This window comes from Tympanuchus pallidicinctus, unplaced genomic scaffold (assembly GCF_026119805.1).
Source record: "Tympanuchus pallidicinctus isolate F22 unplaced genomic scaffold, pur_lepc_1.0 scaffold5, whole genome shotgun sequence".
Taxonomy (NCBI): domain Eukaryota; kingdom Metazoa; phylum Chordata; class Aves; order Galliformes; family Phasianidae; genus Tympanuchus; species Tympanuchus pallidicinctus.
Genome location: NW_026294769.1, coordinates 12,557,456 through 12,575,205, shown reverse-complemented (window position 1 = coordinate 12,575,205; position 17,750 = coordinate 12,557,456). Strand labels below are relative to the sequence as shown.

Here is a 17,750-nt window from a genome sequence, read left to right as displayed (position 1 = left end):
CTGCTGTTTAGGGATAAACATCCAAATACATTTCAGTATGCCACGCTCATGATGTTAAAGGAACTTCACTGAGTATGTTGGCTTTGTCTTTCCGAATCTTCTTTCCATCAGCACGTGATGCTTCTTTTGGAACACACTTATTGCCACTGCAAGCTTTAGAAAAAAATCTTCATGTGTGACATTTCACCAGCTAAGGAGTAGAGCCAGGGGCCAAATACATGCAGACCAAAACCAGGTTATTCTGTACTGCATCAGTACATGCGTGCATTTGTATCCTTATGCAAGTGCATACTACTATCTCTCTAGCAACCTTTTCTGTTCCTTCCTAGCTTTGTCAATGTCAAGGTAAAAATGCGTTCCCTTTTTTTCTTATCTTTTTAAGCAGTTTTCCTGACCTGCAGTTCTTTATTTTTTCATTTGATTTGAATCTAACCTGTAAGGAAAATGAACCTTTCTCCTGCCAAAGAACATCATTCCTGTGAATAAGAATCTATATTAAAAGATGTTTAAATTCCCTGCAGAAACGAGTGTTTTAAAGATAGTTGGAACTATTGCCTTTCAAATTTGACTTCTCATTTTGCATTATGTTGCACTATATACTGTATGAAACATTTGAAGTGTACATCAGAGTGCTATGAATGTGCTTCTGACTACGTATAATCTACTATATCATACAACATAAAATTTGTTTTTAAAAAATAAACAGCAAATTCTTTGCAAACAGGATGACAAAACACAATGACTGAAGCATCATTTGAAAACGTGGAGAGGATATGTCTGGATAAAGTGTCATTTCCACAGCCTACTTTTAAAATGAAGTTTTACAAAGCCCCTTGGTTTTGACAGAGGCAAAAGTAGCAGAATTTCCATAAAAATTTTTCAAACAAATCTATATAAGTAATTCCTGAATTAAACATGGTCTCTCTCCCAGTGTTACAGAAAATCGGATAACAAAGCAATAGCACACAACATGCTGCTATAGATTGTCACAACAAATAGTTCACTTTCTCTTCATACATCCATATACATTTTTCTTCTTAGTGGAGATAATCTAACAGCAGGCAATGCAGGCAGTACTTAAAGTATTGCCATTCGTAACATCATAGAGCACTTGATGCAGCTCTTTAGGAGCTCACCTAATGAAATCAACATAGGCCATGGTTTTGCTTGTGAACATATCCAGAACAAGCTGATCCAGCTGCTGGAACCAAATAACATTTGTTTTGAAATTCAGAGGAAAGGCTCCCGAATTCTTTTGGGATGGCATACCATGACAAAGAAATCCAGTAGCTTCCATTACTTTTATTTCTGCAAAGCAATAAATAATAATAATAATCTGAGTATTTTGATATACAGAGGAAAGAGAAAGAGGAGAGAGTCTCTGGCCTACTTAAAATCTAAGTAGAGAGAGTACTGTGGAAAAATGAGAGAAAAATCTAGGTAAAGTTTATTAATCTGAAAAATAGTCATAATTATTTCTCTTTGTGCTCTGATCGTGCTTACTCTCGATCTATTCACATATGAATAGGAAGGAGTTTTCTATCAACAGTTTATGCAGCATGCCCAGTTTTCAAGCATTTGTGTGTGACCTTTTCTTACCCTGCAGGTACAATTGGTTTCTCAGTGACGCACATTTTGTTAACTTTTTCATGCTGGGATTGTATTGAAGTAATGCTACTTTTGCCCTCCAGTGTCATATCAGGTGATGGTCTTTGCAATTGCAATTTACAGAAATGGTCTTCTGCAGACTTCCTGGGGAGGATGGAGATCTCTTACCAGCAGGAGAAACTGTGTCACTTGTAGAGGTAGTCCCTCATGACTCATGAACAATTTCATTCTGGTGGGCCCTTTAAAGCTATTTCCATTTTTATAAATCCTTCACTGCTCTCCTCTTGATTTTACATTTCAATGGCTCTGCATGGCTCTGAGATCCAGGGATTTCTTTTTCTGTCTCAGCCATTTGACTTCATTGCTTCCTTGTAAAACATCCATCTCTTCTCCTGGGAGTCAGTGAGAACAGTTAGGGCAACCAGGAATAGCAGCAGGGAAAATTGAGAGAGGGTGTAAAAGACAGCATGACCAGAGCAGGCAAGGAGCCAGCATTTTTGTCCAGGCTGGTCAGTGGGCCAACTTCAAGACAAGTGAGAAACACAGCAGTCTAGCAGCCTACAGCAAAAAGAAACTGAACAGCAGCATTATCATTTTCCTTAACTGGGGATCTGATCAAAAGCCTGCTTAGGTCAGTGGAAAAAGGCTTCTGCTGAGATCAGTAGACTTTGGATCTATCTTCTAAATGTGCTCCTCCTCTGATAATTAGAATAACCTTTTCTGCTGCTTGTTCTCGTTATAATTAAATCCCACACTTCTGTTACAGAGAAGGTGGACATGCATGTGAATAACAGGTGGGATGCTTGCAAGGAAACAGTCCTCCAGAGTCTGGCCTGTAAAATATTTGTTACTAGTAAAGATGTGAGAGGAAAAACAAAACAACAAACAAACAAACAAACAAAAAAAAACCTCAGACTGGTTCTCAATCTCTTGGTGAGTTTCCAGAGCAGCATGAGGCAGGAAATCCCCAGGTTAGTGGCAGCAAAACAAATGCTGTTCATTTGAAAATGCCATGAAACAGAAGCCCAGAGCCTGGTTATTGATGTTTCGGAAGTTAAAATGACAGACAAACTGCTCGCTTTCATCACTGTTCCAACAGTGACTTTCTGCAACAGCCTTTGTTAAGGAAACAGGAATGCAGCATCCAAGTACCTTCTGAGATATGAATGTACCCTCAGTCAGTTTGCAAATTCGCAGGAAATGTCGATCTGCCTGGGGTTTGGAAGGCCCTACAGATGGGTCTGGACAGGCTGGATCAATGGGCTGAGGCCAATGGGATGAAGTCCAACAACACCAAGTCCTGAATCTTGCACACTGGCCACAACAACCCCAGGCAATGCTTCAGGCTTGGGACAGAGTGGCTGGAAGACTGTATGGAGGAAAAGGAGCTGGGGGTATTGATTGATGCTGCATTGAACATGGGCCAGCAGTGTGCGCAGGTGGCTGAGAAGGCCAGTGGCATTCTGGCTTGTATCAGAAATAGTGCTATCAGCAGGAGCAGGGAAGTGATCACTCCTCTGTATTCAGCCCTGGTGAGGCCACACCTAGAGCGCTGTGTTCAGTTCTGGGCTACTCACCACAAGAAAGACATTGAGGCCCTGGAGCGTGTTCGGAAAAGAGCTATTAAATTGATGAGAGATCCAAAGCACAAGTCTTATGAGGAGCAGCTGAGCCTCTTCTCCCTGAAGAGCTAAAAACAAGGCTAGAGGGAATGGCCTCAAGTTGCACCAGGGAAGATTCAGATTAGACATTAGGAAAAGCTTATCTGAAAGAGTGGTCAAGCACACCTGCCCATGGAGGTGGTGGAGTTACCAGCCCTGGAGGTGTTCAAGAAACTTTTAGAAGTGGGATGTGGTTTAGTGGGAAATATTATTGATAGATGGACAGTTGGACTGGATGACCTTGGAAATCTTTTCCAACCTTGGCGATTCAGTGATTCTGTGGTCCAGGGGTTTCATATAGGTATTGCCAAAAAGCTGAAGCTAGGAAAATCTTGTTCTACAAAGTTAGAAAGTGGGGAGATCTGAGAAAATATTGTAAAAAAGCATTGAAAATATTAAAGAACTTCTAATCAACACAACCCTGCCCAACTTTGCCCTGGCCATAGAGAAGTCAGAACCAAATCTGCCCTTTGTTTTCCAGCCATACACGTTTTGCTCACCACCTACTGCTAACTCTGCACCATGCTCAAGGATATGGAAGAGCTGGAGAACCACAGAAGAGCGTCACCACATCCTCACAGGATTTCCTGCTGAGGAGAGCACTTGCAGCAGTCAAACTTGCAGTGGGCAGGCCAGTCGGTTTGAAGGGAGGTCTCTGAGTGCAAGGGCAAGTGCTGCATCTCAGGAAGGAAAGATGTTGCTCTAATTGCAAAGGAATAGCCACTGTCACCTGTCACATTACTGCAGTGGTTGTAATGAAGAAACTGATGAGGTTGTACTTTAGGTAGGTACTTCTACCTATGTTTACTTGTATTTTGCATGGTTTTTCTCTGTTCCTCCTTGCTCATAGAATCGCTCTAGCTGGAAAAGACCTTGAAGATCATTGAGTCCAACCATGACTTAACCATACTACCTAACTAACAACTCTTTGTTAAATCACGTCCCTGAGCACCACATCCAAATGGTTTTTAAACGCATTCAGAGATGGTGACTCAACCATCTCCCTGGGGAGCCTATTCCAGTGCATAACAATCCTTTCTGTAAAGAAGTGTTTCCTAATATCCAACCTAAAGCTCCCCTTGGCAGAACTTGAGGACAATTCCCCTTGTCCTTCACCTGTCATCAGTGACAAGAGACCAACCCCGCTCTCACTATAAGCACTTTTCAGATATTGGAAGAGGGTAGTAAGGTCTCCTCTCAGGTTCCTTTTCCCCAGACTGGACAACCCCAGTTCCTTCAGTCTCTCCTCATAGGGCATATTCTCCAAGCCCTTCACAAGCCTTGTTGCCATTCTTTGGACCTGCTCAGTATCTCAGTGTCATTTCTGGACTGAGGTGCCCAAAACTGAATACACTACTTGAGGTGAGGCTTCACCAATGCCAAGTACAGGGCAGGATTACTTCCTTAGTCCTGCTCACCGCATCATTCCCGATACAAGCCAGAATGCCACTGGCATTATTGGCCAACTGGGCACACTACTGGCTCATATTCAGCTGACTGTCTACCAGTACACCAAGGTCCCTTTCCATCAGGCAGCTTTCCAGCCACTCCTCCTCAAATCTGTAGGGTTGCCTGGCACTGTTGTGACCAAAATGCAGGACCCAACACTCAGCCCTACTGAAACTCACGTGGTTTGCCTTGGCCCCTCAATCCAGTCAATTGATTTCATCTAGCCTTATCTCCTGGTAAAACTACTGCTGCTTGGTGCTTCCTAGATGAAGCAGTCTGTTTCAATTACTGTGGCAGCAACAGCACACCACTGCTGATAAAAAAAAAGTCATTTCACTCTTGGCCACAGAAAAAAAAGCACCATGGGGAAAATGCCTCCAGTTTGCAAGCAATAATAGTTCAACTATCTATACTGTTTTTTGAAATTTGAACATTCATCCCCTCCCTCTCAGTCTACCCTCCCATCCACCACCTCAGAGAGAAACATTATGATCCTGATCATCCCTTACTCCCAGATTTGCAGGGGGTAAACACAACTTCCCAAATGGACAAGATCAACAAAAATAAAATAGAAATTAACAACTATTCACAGTGATATAAAGAGGTTACAATTATGAAATAAACAAGAGAGTTAAGCAAAGCAAGTTATAATAGCAGGCTATAATAATAAAAAGAGAATGGATAAAAAGCTTACCTGTGCTCTGGGCTCACTACAAAACTCCAGAGAGGAAATCTCCAAAAGAGATCCTTCCCCACTGGTAGCCAGCTCTTAAATAGGTCTAGGAGAGGTGGAGCCAGGCTCCACCCCTTCTGGCAGCACAGGTGAATTGCCTTCACCTGTGCTCCTCTGGCTGGCTCATTGCTCACCTCAGGTGATCAATCAGAAGTTCAGGCCGTGACTCAGCAGTTCCCATACAGATGTCTTTAACAGAAGGACTTGGTTGCTTTGTGTGTATTGATGAGTAAAGTTTCACCATGGCCTGCAAAGGAGAGAGGTCCTCTATGCCTAGGTAGGAAAAGAAGCAGTGAGGTGGCTTGCCTAGAGCAGAGGCAGCTGGTGTGAGAGCTGGAGCCAGACAGCCCCTTACCAGACCTCCAGGCTGACATCATTCTGCTTCCGGACCTTCCTTCTCACTCTGCAGATACGATGGCTGAGCATTATGGCTCAGTGTGATTGGAAGTATACAATTACACAAGAAGATGGCCCTGTTGGTTTGCTCTGTTGTTCCTTTGGCTTAATGATGTATGCTCAGATTCAAATTTACCAAACATCTTGTGTTAGGATTGCCCTGGACATGCTGGCCGTTCTCCTGTCTGTAATTTGTGAAAACATTGCTTTTGCTACTATTTTTGAGACGTGCTCCCTATCATTTCCTTTATGGTTAGCAGGGCTGGGTAGTTCTGCAAGAGCTCAGTCAGCAAGAGAGGAACCAGCAGTATATAGGGAAAATGACAGTAATGGCAAACTTCAAAAGGCTCAGAGGTTCAGACAGAGGCGTAAGCTTATCTGAACCTCTTTGGTGTGGAAATTGAGATGGAGCTGTATGAAAAAAAAAAAACACACACAACTTGCTTGTAAGACATCCGGCAGATCAGGGTTTCAACTGGGTTTGAAGTAACTTGAGAATCACCTTTCCTACACTGCTTCCATATTTCTCCTTCTAGTCCACTGCATATGATAAATCATAGAATCTCCTGATGATTTCAGTGCACAAGAACAGGCTGCCTACTCCCCTTTTTTTCTGAGGGGTTGGAGCTGTGAGCAGCAAAAATCCCAGCCAGCCTAAATGTTCTTTTTAAGCCTTATGGAAATGTTTTGCGTGTTTTTTTGAATTTGAAGGTGAATGATTATTTTACACAAACAGGCTTATTTGTGAAGGGGCAGCCCGATTGAATGGCAACCTCATAATTTGAAGATGATGTAAGGGTAAAAATAATATAAAGCTGCACAGGACAAATTCTACCTGACTTACACTCCATGCCATTTTGGAGAAATTGATGGCTTGCATAGGTTGTAAAAAAGTACAGATTTTGGCCTTTTGTTTTTATGCAAGACTACAAATTCTCAATACCGTGATTGTTGCCCTTGATATGAAAGTCGCATGCTATGATTCAGTGATTTTAGCTCTCCTCAAAAAGCTCAGTAATCACTGATTGTACACGTGTATAATTATTCTGCTGGAAATCTCAATCCATTTTTTTAATGTGAGAGTCAATAGTTAGAGGTCTGTCAGGTCTATTCATTATAAAACCCTGTTGTCAAGAGTTTATATCTGGGCTGTAAACATTTGTTCTAATCTAAACAATTACACAGAAAGACTCTGCTAAGGGAGGTAAATTTGAAAAAAAAAAAAAAAAAGACGTGAAAAAGAGAAGAAATCCATGTGGCTGCTTTTAGTTATGTGTCTTTTCATGAGAGGGTGGTACGAGGCTTTCTGCTCTGCAGGCTCAGGATGAGCACTGGGCTATAGTATTTCTCTTCTTTCTGCCAGCAGAGGGAAAAGACAAGGAATTATTCTTCTCTCCTTCTGATATTTCAAATCTATAAAGATACAGAAAATGCTGGGAAAATGTGTTTGAGACCCTCTTTCTGTCACAGAGGTTTTGCTGATAAGACCCATGATGAGAATCATAATGCCTGCAGTGCTCGGCTCTGCCAGCCCTCACCTGTGACCTGTGTGCCCACGGACTGTGCTTGGTTAGAGTCTGGCACTGCTGCCCTGGGCTGTCTGGGGACTCAGCTGGCAATTCTGCCCAGCCTGTCCTATACTTATACCTGGTTTAGGTGTTAATACCAGGAGTGGAAGCTTGGTGTAAGGGTTGAGGTGTTCAAGCATTTGAGTCCCATTCACCAGAGCGGCATGTGGGGGAGGTGAATCTCTAAGCCCTGAGCACTACCACCTCCACTTTCTATTACAGCAGAGTAGTCGTGCTGAAAATAAATTTTTCAATTTGATATGAGAAGTCTCTGATGTTTCCCTTTTGTCTCTGAAAGCAGGTGTAATAGGAATGAGTCAATCAGGAGGAAATTTCTGGCTTTTCAGTATGCTGTTTCAGGCAGGTGTGGTGCTCTGTCTGTTTTGTAACCACAGAAATTATTTGTGTGCATCATTAGACATTGCAGTGTTGAATTATTATGGCTGGAGAAGCATCTTTTCCAAAACCTGATGGGTGCATAAGTGAATCCCTGTAATAATAGTATTCTTAAATGGTCCATGGTTCCAAACAGAGCAATGAAGCACATCCACTAATCGCTGCACTTCCTCACAGGACACTGTGCCATTGAGCATGCAGGCCTGAGGTCTGAGGTCTGTGTAAATGGAAAGGAGGATCAAGCTGCTTTCTGCAGTGAGGAACTGGATTAAAAATATACATATGTATGCTTCTTTTTGTTGGTATTCTTGCTTGCAAAACAGAATTTGAGGACCAAAGAGATTCAAACTCTCCCAGGATATCTATAACAACACTAGAGATTGGATGCATTGAAACCCTCAAAGGTACAGCAAAGAAAAGATAATCTCTCTGTTCTCCCACACCCCTAGTAGCCTCCTCCCCCCCCCCTGTTCTTATTCTCCAGGATAAACCACTTTATGTGGTCACCACATGCAGTGCCCACAATGTCTGTCAATTAGCAGTGCACAGCACTTGCAAAAAACAAACAAACAAACAAACAAAAACAAATGCATGGAACCACACTGTTTGGAAGGAAAGGTCTCCAGTTCACCATGCTGATCCAAGTAATCACTGCTGAGCCCAAGTCATTTAAACCTACAGGGATAGAGACTGTACAACATTTTTGGGGATCTGCTCCCCAAAGGAGAAAGTTTTTCACCCAGAGGATGGTGATGCACTGGAACAGGTTGCCCAGGGAGGCTGTGGATGCCCCATTCCTGGATGCATTCAAGGCCAGGCTGGATATGGCTCTGGGCAGCCTAGTCCGGTTGTTGGTGACCCTGCACATAGCAGGGGGGTTGAAACTAGATGATCATTGTGGTCCTTTTCAATGCAGGCCATTCTATGATTCTATGATTCTGTGAAAATCTAAAATCCTCATGATGCAAAGCTTTTCCTTATACCCTGTCTGAACATCACCTGTTTCAATTCATGAGCACTGTTCTGCCGCTACATGTCCTGTCTTCATCTTCCTGGTAACCTCCTCTAGGTACTGATAGATTCCCCCAAAGCCTTCTTTTCTCTTTCCAAGGCTGAACATGCCTTGTTCCCTCAACCTCTACTCACAAGGCAGGTGCTGCTGCCCTAAATGACTCAGTAGGTCCTTTCTCAGGTCACTGTGTTGGTCAGTGCTCTCTTTCATTGTGTTGATCAGTGTCCTTGTAGATGGGGGACACAAAACCGGACGCATTATTCTCCATGTAGCCAGACAAGCATAAAGAGGAAGAAGACACTGTTATTCACCATTCCCAATATAAAGAGGCACTGGCAGGAAATATTTTGGGTCCTTCGTGATAGAACAGATTGCCCAGCCATAAAATCAGAGCAAAGCCCAAGGGAATCCATGAACTATTTTTTTTTCAAATGTTCCTTACTAGTAAAATATTTCTGCAGGATTCAAAACTGAATTGAACTTAAACGCTCATTGAATGCTTTTAAGAATTTCTTGTCCTTCATTTTGAGCCTGCTGGTTTGCTCACCCATCTTGGCTGGGTTGGGTATGTGTCATGGGCATAGATGTCAGCCCCAAGCTGTTTCATGGAGCTGGTGTGTTTGCCTCAGAGCTGCCATTTTGGATGGGCATAATGAAATGATGGCCTAGGGATTCCCTTTGATTCTGAAGGTGATTCTGAGTGTTACGTTGCTAACAGAAGCATCCATTCCAGTGGGGAAGTAAAACACCATGCTGCTGGACTTTGGAAGTCTGAAGCTCCCTATGTTATTGGCATCAGAGATGGCTTCTTCCAGAATGACACTGTGGCAGAATCAGTAGTGCCTCAAGGACCTGTAGAAATATTAAAACATTAAAATATATATGTGTTTGAAAAATGCCCCGGACAAAAAGCCAAAGCTGAAAGTCTCTGACTTTATTACTCAGGCTTTTGGTGAGATTTTTTCTTATAATCCTTCAGGCAGTGCTTTCCTCATCTTTTGCTCCTCAAATCAGATTTCACTTCCTCAGATTTTAATTTTTTTTTGAGAATAAACTGCCGTGAATCTTTGGAGAGTTCTCAGAAATGTGATGGCTGCTGTGTCAGGCATTTAGGTTGAAGAAACGCTGCAGCTGAGATGGTGGAAAATAACCTCTGCTTGCTTTTATTAACTAATGCCTGATTGTTTTTCTCTAAAATCACAGAACTATAACTGGTCATAAGCTTGTGCTTCATCTCAGCAGAGAATAAGTCAAAAAGTGTCAGATGTAAATAGCTATCCCACTGGGATAATACTACCTTAAAAGTGTGGAGGGATTTGAATATATTCTGTGAGATGGCATTTTTGGACTTCTTCCCATTTTCACTCCTTTGTTTTGAATACGGATAGGTTGCATGAGCATCATTTCTGCTCACAAAAGCTTTCTGAATTCAAAATGAAGCATTTCAAAATTAAAAAGACAAGGTCAGGAAGATGGAGAGAGCCAGCAGCCCTCTCTTAGAGGCAGTGGCATCACTTGAGAGCCATCGCTGAGGCAGCAGAGCTTCTGTGCAAAATACCATTTTCAAAACCCCACAGTATCTGCCATACCTACTACCGTCCTGTCAAACGTTTTTGCAGTTGCTCTCCTTGCTGCTGGAACTATAAAGAAAGCTCAAACAAAGTTGCAACTCTTTTTTGCTATTAAAAAATGCATCATCTTTTTCTTAGCCTCTTTGTTATAAAAATGTGGCTGTTTGATCAAATGCTACACTTTCAAAAAAAAAAAAAAAAAATAGAACCCCAAATTCTCCCTCAGGCATAGAGCAGTCTTGGGAAATTTTGGCTTAAGACACAGTATCTGAAACAAAATGAAAACAAGCTCTCAGAAACAGAATTCTGCAGCAGCCATAACTGCACTTTGCTGCTGTGGCTTTAATTATTAGGTGGGAAAAGGCAGTTGGTTGTTTAGGAAAGCTGGAGATTGACAGCGCTGCTGAAAGAGGGAAATGGTGCTGGCAGCCTTGATAAAGATGGGGCAGTCTGCAAAAGCACAGTGCTGAGCTGCATGTCCAGATGTGGCCATGCAGAGGCGGGCAGGCAAAATGCTCTTGTGTTTTTTGTAGCCTCCCTGGTAAGTCCTTTTCCAAAGGGAAATGCAGGAGCCAGCACGCTCTTTCTCCTCATCATTCAGATGCAGATCTTGGTCCTGGATTGGCAGACGATTAGCCATCAAAAGTGTATCTCACATCCAACTTGACCTGTTTAGGTGATCAGACAGTCTGCTGCTCTGTGCATGTCTGTGAGCACACATCTCTTGTGGGTGGTTACCCACTAATATTCAGAGCTGCATTTGTAGAACAGAGGTTGTTAGCAGGTGTTAAGATTTCAGTCAACTCTGACCTGTGTCTGATTTAAATCAGGGGGTTAGAAATGACAGCTGACCGCCTCTGTGAACTGCCTGGCAGTTATATACTGATATAATATATCAGTTTAATATATCAGATATTTCCAGATCTGTATCTTCCCTCACTTCTGTGTTGTTCTGTGATTATTTCCTCACCTTTATCTACCCATAATTTTCTTCAATATCCTGGCAAGATTACTTTCTCGTTAGTTTTCATGGCTGGAGTAAGCATTCTTTAAAAAGATGTTAAGCATTAAAGCAAAGAGTAATGATGAATAATTGGGATGATCTGAAAGAAGCATGACATGAAATGAAAGAAATAATTTAAGGAGAAAAAAAATCATTACCACAAGTAAGAGGAAGTAAAGCAAGAAAATAATTGCTGTGGTTTCTGACCAACCTGTTGTAGCACGGCTGGGCTTTGCACACTTTAGGTCATGCTAGGAGTGTCAGCTCCAGCTACTTGGAAATCTGTCCCTTGGGCAATCCACCTGGAGCCTTGATACCAGAGACACATCTGAGATGCCTTGTGCCTGATTTGAATCTGTATTACTCTCCTTTTCTCTAACCTGTGAATTCTCTTTTACTTTTTCAGGAAGCATAGCACAGTCTCATTGCCTACCTTTTTTGATTTTCAAAGAATGTATTTGGGCTGTAGTAAAATCACAATTTTTGCCTGAGAGTTGTCTCTGTGCCAGTAACAGAGCTACAGCATCACAAAAAATGTGTATTTGACCAGTCCCCAACCTCCATTCCACAGTTTTCTCTCTGTAGGACACGCAACGGATGGCAGGATTGAAGTCTTATCGTAACACTGCCAAGCTGTATAATAAAACTTTAATGTCAAAATCTCTTCAAATGCAATACCTCGACACCTTAATCATTTTTACCTTTTGTTCTTTGAATCCTCTCCAATTTTTCTAATTAGGTTGTCTGACAACCAACACACATTTTCAGTCTATCCCTCCCCCACCCCCAGCAATAAGCAGGCAACAAAGTCCATCACCCCACTTCACTATGATCTGTTGGCTTCACAGTGGGTTCTTATCTGTCATTTGCAAGCAGTAAACAGTTCGCTGTTCAGTTTTGTCCTTCCTAAATGTCTGACATTTATTCTGGGTCTCTCCTTCTCCTTGGATGACTCCAGTTTAGGCTGTTTTCCCCAGGATGTCTTAGTAGAATGCAGGGTCTGTATTACAGTGAATTTCCTTTTGTTATGTCTTGTCTCTAATTCTCCAGATACATGTTTTGCTTTGCTTTTGCCCTTTCTCTTCAGAAGAGGTAGTGCAACCATTATTCAGTGCCAAAACAAAGGGAACCTTCCAAACCTTTTGGTCTTTCTTTTTCAATGCCCTCTCTCTCTTTGAAGATCTGCACAGGGTCATTTATCAGCCTCCACTCTGCTGTTGCTCTTCATGTAGGTCTTGATTAAGCAAATAATTTCTGCTTATTGTTGAACTTTGAGATTGCAAATGGATCTGTCCTTTTACTCATTGGCTGCTCAAAACTAATTTAGAGGGATTTAAGCATGTGCTTAAGTGCTCTGCTGAAGGGAGGCTTCTGTTTCGATTTCATTACTTTTATCCTGTACCTTTTGATTCTAGTCTTATACGTATAAAACATCAATAATTCCCTCTAGAATGGATTCTTTCTTTATCCCATGTCACTTGTTGCTCTTGTTTCCAGTGCCCTCTTGCAGTTTTCTAATGGCTCTTTTTGTACTGCTTGGCCCATTATTTCACTGGAGATTGAAGATAAAAGTGCTGGGCAGTAATTGCCAAGATCATTCTTCCTTCTGTGTAAATCAATACTATATTTGCTTTATACCCAGCCTTTGAGATTTCCACAGTTCTCCATGACTTTCAAAAATAATTGCCAATGGTTCAGTAAATTAACTGACTAATTCCCTCATCACATTAGGATGACTGCAACCAGACCAGCTGACTGATCTGTACGGTGGATATTCAAAATTTCCTTTAAGCTGCACTACATTAATGGTTATTTATATAGGATTTTCATTATTTCCCCATCACCACTTTTTTTCCTTTTTTTTTCCCTTTCTTTTTTTTTTTTTTTTTAATGAAAACATTGTAAAGGTGGCAAGTTAGATTTTGAAGAAATACCAATAGGTTTGTTTTTCTCTTACTTATTGATGAAACTGCTTTCTGGTCAGCTTTCCTTTCCTCTACAATACATTTATGAAAGCCATTCTTGCTGTCCCCTGCTGCTTGGGTTAGGTTAAATTCAGCTAGGATTCTACCATTCTTGCCCAATCTCTGTTTTCCAGTTACTCTTCCATTTTCTGCTGCTCATTCTTGATTTCTCTTACCTCTAAATGAGGCAGCTTGCACCACTGTCTTTAACCTATTCCTACAAACCATTGGAAGTGTAGTGCCAGAAGGATCCAGTACATTGCCAAGCTCTGTCCCACATGTCCCATGTAGATATGGTGCCCTCTCACATCCAGAGTTTTTCACTTCTATTTATTCATCGATGGTGAAAAAGAAACAGCTGCAATGTCGATATTTATAACCGACTTTCAAACGTATTTTTCTTTCTGAAAGAGGCACAAGGGGGAGGTGCCAAGATAAAGAAAGCCCTGTGCTGCCTGTTCCCTTGAGGTCAAGCAGACACTCTCTCTGGAAGTGGCTGCCGTTTTCTCTTTAATTTGTAACTGTGACCTTGGCCGATGTACGATGTTAGAACCCAGGGCTCTTTTGTTGTTGTCTTTCTCTCTTACCCTCCTAAGGGCACTGACCTACATGACCTAGCAGGACTTTTCCATCTTTAACATCTTTGAAATGGTTTTCCTTTTACAGAAGCTCTCCTTGACTCTTTCATTTCTTGGTCATTTCTTTCTGCCAGAGGCTCAGTTTCGTACTTTCCAGCTCTCAGAATGCCCTCACATTAATAAACGATGGCAGTTCACAAGCTGTATTTCAGTTGCTCTTCTTGTTGTGCTTGATGTATTTCTGAATAGATAATTGCTGCAAACTCCTTCCAGATTTATCAGTTGAAGGCTGGAGAGGTCTCTTGGCTACTTTTGGTTACTCCAAGGCGCTTTTTTCTATCCCAGTTCTCATGGTACTGCAACTCAGATTGGCTTGTGCAGCTTATAAAGTTGGTCACCAAGTTGCCCTTAGAGCAGTCTAGTGTAGTGTGCTGGGCAGATGGCACAACTTGTTTAGAGCCACTGCTGTCCTAAATCTGTGAGTATAAGGAGGAACTTTTTATAAGGGCAGATACTGACAGGACAAGGGGAAATGGTTTTGAACTGACAGAGGGTAGATTTAGATTGGATATTAGGAAGAAATTCTTTACTATGTGGGTGGTGAGACACTGGAACAGGTTGCCCAGAGAGATTGTGGATGCTCTCTCCCTGGAAGCGTTCAAAGCCTAGCTGGATGGGGCTGTGAGAAGCCTGGCCTAGACGGGGGTGTCCTTCCCTATCTAAAAAAAAAAATTTGAAAACGATAAAGAAAAACCTTCTATTTTGTGTATTCTCTTCATTCTTTCGGGTAGCTTCTTTCACCACACTGCTCTAGAAGTCTCATGCTCCCCTCATTGTGGTTCTGTTTAATGCACATTGGGCATTTTCCCTTGACAGGAGCAGTTCATGTCCTCAGAGAAACCTGCCTATTCTCTGAGACATTTCATCTCGTGTTGCTCAAATTCCAGTATTACCCAAAACAAGAAGCTTGTCAATACATTGATTGTGGCAGTTCCCAGTCATACTGCTCAGATTTGCTGTTCAGGGTTTTTTTTTGTGTGTGAGCAGGGCACCATTCACAGCAGGCAGGCATCTGCATGGCCTTGCAAAACAGTGGATGAACTTGGAATCTTCTTTCTTGTATGACTGAAAATATTTTTTACATGTGGAAGAAATTCCCAATGAACCCTAAAACAGAAAGAAACAACAAAATAAAAATCCAGCATGTTAACACAGTAGGTGGTTTGCTGTAGTCAGTGGTAGTATCTTTTGCTTCTAGGCAATTTGCCCATTCTGACTTTATTCTTTATTCCCTGCTGTCTCATATGCTCGGGAAAAGACTCCCGATTAATATTTGCCAAGTTGCTTCATACTCAGCCATCATCTGCGTTTGAAAAATTACCTGCTTGTTAGGCACTGCCACCTGAAACGCATGAGATGCTGTGAAGGCTGACCGATGGAAGAGAAGGTCCCAAGAAACTAATGGAGCTCAGAGAACAAGCAAACACGGTTTTTGGGTGAATACTCCGGAGAACGTATACCAGACCAGGAGGCTGGGATTTACCTCGTTCTGCAGTGCTGCTGAAGACAGCCCACGACATTTATTTCCAGTTCTTGTGTCCTTGCTGCTGAAGGGATGATGAAAAGCTGTAATTAAATAAATAATATTTAAAACAAAACAAAACAAAACAAAAACAACCTATAAAGAAAAAGAGAACAATATCAATATCAAAGACATCATCCTCCTGGAAAATGGCTATCAGAGAGAAGGTTAAGGGGTCACTTGAACATGATCTGTTAATATCTACTTGAGGAGAGGACTGCTAATAGCAGAGGGCTCTTAAATCCAGCACTCTGTATCACTGTGGCTTCTGTCTGCTGGAACTCCAGCATGGGGACAGTGAAATTATGTGAGTTTGCATTCTAAATAAATACATTGCTAGCAATGAGGACAGTAAACCAACTGAACACCCTTCCTGTGTGGTTAGTTCCCTGTTGCTTGCACTCTTACATCTGGATTAAAGCACTTCTAATAATGCATCCTCTAGCACTGCTGGTTTCACTACATACAACATGGATGTATTTCTAGTCTTTAATTTACCTCCATCTTTGCTGTGTCACAGCAGCTCAGGTCTCCTCAGGCACAGGCAGTGTTTGACTGAATCCTGTGTTCTAGTCCCAGCAAGGCTGGTTGTTTCACAGTGACATGAGGGCCATAGGGAGAAATAAATTGTCCTAGAGACTGCTTGTGTTTAAATGGGATCTGATGGAGAGATGCACCCTTCTGTAGGTCCCAGCAGCCCAGGCTTGGTGACTAACTGACACAGCAGTGCCAAGCTAGTTATTGGCTGTTCTCCTTTATGAATTGCCCCGTTTGGGAGTTCCTGCACAACCAAATCTGCAGCTGAGGTGTATTGCATGCACGCAATGGGTCCTCCTTGCCCTCTGTATATAGCCTCTGTGTGTAATGCACAGATATGTCTTATATTTTATACTGTTGCACTGTTGCCTACCTTACTCATCCTATTTGTAGCATTGCTCTGCCTGAAACAACTCCATGCCAAACACAGATGGTGCTGCCAAGATGAAGGCTGAGGCAAAGCATCTAAAGGTGCAGAAAGGAAGGCAAACTCACTGCAAACTTTTCTCTAATCCTCTCATTTAATGAGAACGCTCCTCTTTATTGTGTCCAAAATTGTTCTCTGTTGTAGCATTGCTCAGAAAATAATTTCTAATTCCTTCTGTCTCACAGCAGGTTATACTGCCACAGTTGTTTTCATTCTTGGTCTGATTTCAAAATCTTCTATAATTTGATTCTTTAATCTTTTAAACAAATTTAAAAAAAACAAAACAAAACAAAACAAAAAAAACAAATAAACAAAAAAAAACAAAAAACAACCTGAATCTGAAGGAAATGAACTGTCTTCTTTTTAAAGATAGTTTTGAAAGATTTTAAAGTACTTGAACTATATAGATATATTATGAGTGTAAAGTTCCTTCTGTACTGAGTCTATAACCTTGGTAGGAGATTGGAGCTCCTATTATTCTAGGAAATGAGCAATAATAATAATGATAATGACACTTTTGGATGTTGAGAAGAGATTTGGTGAGAAAGCTTTGGTCCAATGTGAGATAATTTTAAGTCTAATATGGCTGTGAATCACATGCTACACAAAATGCCAGTTTTTAGATGACATGCCATTTTGAAACAAACCATAATAAGTCAGGGTATTTAGGCCTTTCTAAACACCAGCTAGTGAACATAGGATTTTATCCCAGAACTTGGGCACGTCAGAAGAGTAATGAACAAAAATGCTGCTAAGATCCCAGTAACTGCTGGCATGAAATTCAAGGTGCTAGTTTCACCAGCTGTTACAGACACAGAATCACATACCTGAATATCAGTATTCTTTTTAATCTCCACAAATTTCTTGAGCTAGGGCTGGGATCATCCCTAAACAGCCAAAACATATTCTCAGCAGAGAACAGTCTTGCAGGCTGCATATTTTGTTTTTAAAAAGCTCAACCTCTTCTAGCTTGGGATTGACAAGGATCCTGATGTCTGAGAAGTATCAGTTATGGTGTTTCTCAACCTAGGAGTTTCATATATGCCCAGCAGAGAGCTCTTTGTCTCAAAAACTCCCTGTTCCTAAGGAGTATATGCCAGGCACACATCTAGAAAGGCAAATTGTGCTATAGTCATAGGTCTGATTTAGGCCAGCAAAAAAAAACACTTGCTGAGTTTACAGCCTAATCACCATTCTGATGGCAAATAAGAATTTGGACAAGCAAGGGTCACCAGGTAGGACAAGATTCTGAATCACCACACCAA

The 17,750-nt window shown here is 41.6% G+C and overlaps 1 long non-coding RNA gene across 1 annotated transcript; it reads right to left on the bottom strand.

Moving 5' to 3' along the window:
• Positions 1-299: 299 nt before the first annotated feature.
• LOC128091297 (uncharacterized) lies at positions 300-5,585 on the bottom strand. Its single transcript, XR_008211333.1, has 2 exons — positions 5,413-5,585; positions 300-2,441 (listed from the first exon to the last, which is right to left on the bottom strand). It is a non-coding gene; the product is annotated as an uncharacterized LOC128091297 (long non-coding RNA).
• Between the last annotated feature and the right edge of the window lie 12,165 nt (positions 5,586-17,750).